We start from the raw sequence: 1,947 nt of genomic DNA, 5'->3' as shown, positions 1-1,947 counted from the left end.
CCTTAGCTATGGAGTTGGTTGTCCGTGACAGCCAAAACGACCTACTTACAAGGTCAAAATGTACCAGAATAGGTAAGCCCCCTATTTTGCTGATTTTTTTGTGCTATAGTCCATGAATTTTTGGTGATTGTCAATTTCGACGTCATTTTTGCCGTAATGTTTCGTGGATGTTCGTTAAGACCTTAACTATCGAGCTAGTTGGCCCTGATGGCGAAAACGTCCCATTAAGAAGGTAAAAAATGAGCCCCGAGCAGGTAAATTCCATGTTTTGTTGATTTTTGTATTATGCTCCATAGTTTTTTGGTTATTTAGAATTCCGATGTCATTTATACAAAATTCTTTTGTGGAAGTTCGTTAAGACCTTAGTTGTCGAGCTAGTTGGCCTTGATGGCCGAAACGGCCTCTTTATAAGGTCAAACTAGCCTGAGAGCAACTAAATCCCTCATTTTGCTGATTTTCGTGTGCTATAGCCCATGACTTTTTGTTGATCCGAAATTCTGATATCATTTTTGTCAAAATTTTTCGAAGACGTCCGTTAAGACCTTAGTTATTGAGGCAGTTGGCTCAAACGGTCAAAACGACCCATTTACAAGGTCAAACGAGCCCCTGAGCTGGTAAACCCCTCATTTTATCGATTTTTGTGTATTATAGTCCACTAATTTTTGGTGATCTCGAATTTCGACGTCATTTCTGTTAATTTTTTTTGGAAGTTCGTTAAGACCTTAGTTATCGAGGTAGTTGGTCTTGACACCCAAAACGACCCATTTACAAGTTCAAATGAGCCCTATAGTATATAAATCTCAAATTTTACCGATTTTCGTGCGCTATAATCCATGGATTTTTGGTGATTCGGAATTTTGATGTCATTTTTGCTGAAATTTTTCATGGACGTCCATTCAGACCTTAACTATGGACCCAGCTAGCCCTGACAGTCAAAACAACCCATGTAAAAGGTCAAATGACCACCAGAGCAGGTAAACCCAATTTTGCTGATTTTCGATGATTTCTTGTTGATCCTGAATTTCGACGTTATTTTTATCGAAATATTTTGTGGATGTCTGTTAAGACCTTAGCTATCGACTTAGTTGATCCTAACAATCAAAAAGACACATTTTGAAGGTCAAACGAACCCCGAAGCAGGTGAACCTCCCATTTTGCCGATTTTCGTGTACATAGTTTATGAATTTTTGGTAATTCAAAAATTCGACGTCTTTTTTGGTCAAATTTTTGTGGACGTCCCTTAAGACGATAGATATGGAGTAAGTTGTCCCTGATGGCCAAAATGATCCAGTTTCAAGGTCAAACGAACCACAAAGCAGTTAAACTCCATTTTGTTGATTTTCGAATACTATAGTCCTGGACTTTTGATGATCTAGAATTTCAACGTTTTTTTGTCTAAATTTTTTGTGAACGTCTGTTATGTCGTTATCTATGTAGCCAATTGGTCTTGACGGCCAAAACGTCCCATTTTGAACATCAAATGAGCCCCAAAGCAGGTAAACCCATCATTTTGTTGATTTTTGTGTTCTATAGTCCATGATCTTGTTTGGTAATCCAAAATTCTGATGTATTTTTTGCTCAAATTTTTTGTGGAAGTCTGTTAAAACGTTAGCTATGGAGACAGTTGTCCATAATGTCCAAAACGACCTATTTTGAAGATCAAACGAGCCCCGAATAAGGTTAACCCCCCATTTTTTTTGATTTTCGTGTGCTATAGTCCATAGATTTTTGGTGATCCATATTTACAATGTCTTTTTTGCTTAAATTTTTTGTGGACGTCCGTTATGACGTTAGCTATGGATTTAGCTGACTCTGACGCCCAAAACAACTTATTTTTAAGGCTAAATGAGCCCCAAAGCCAGTAAACCCTATTTTCCCAATTTTCGTGCACGAAAAAATTTGGCATTTTTGACGTCGGAATCCGGATCACCCAAAAAATGGTGTGCT

The sequence above is a fragment of the Solanum pennellii genome, chromosome 9, assembly GCF_001406875.1.
Source record: "Solanum pennellii chromosome 9, SPENNV200".
NCBI lineage: Eukaryota > Viridiplantae > Streptophyta > Magnoliopsida > Solanales > Solanaceae > Solanum > Solanum pennellii.
The sequence above is the reverse complement of the archived record's forward strand: the minus strand, read 5'-3'. Positions refer to the sequence as shown.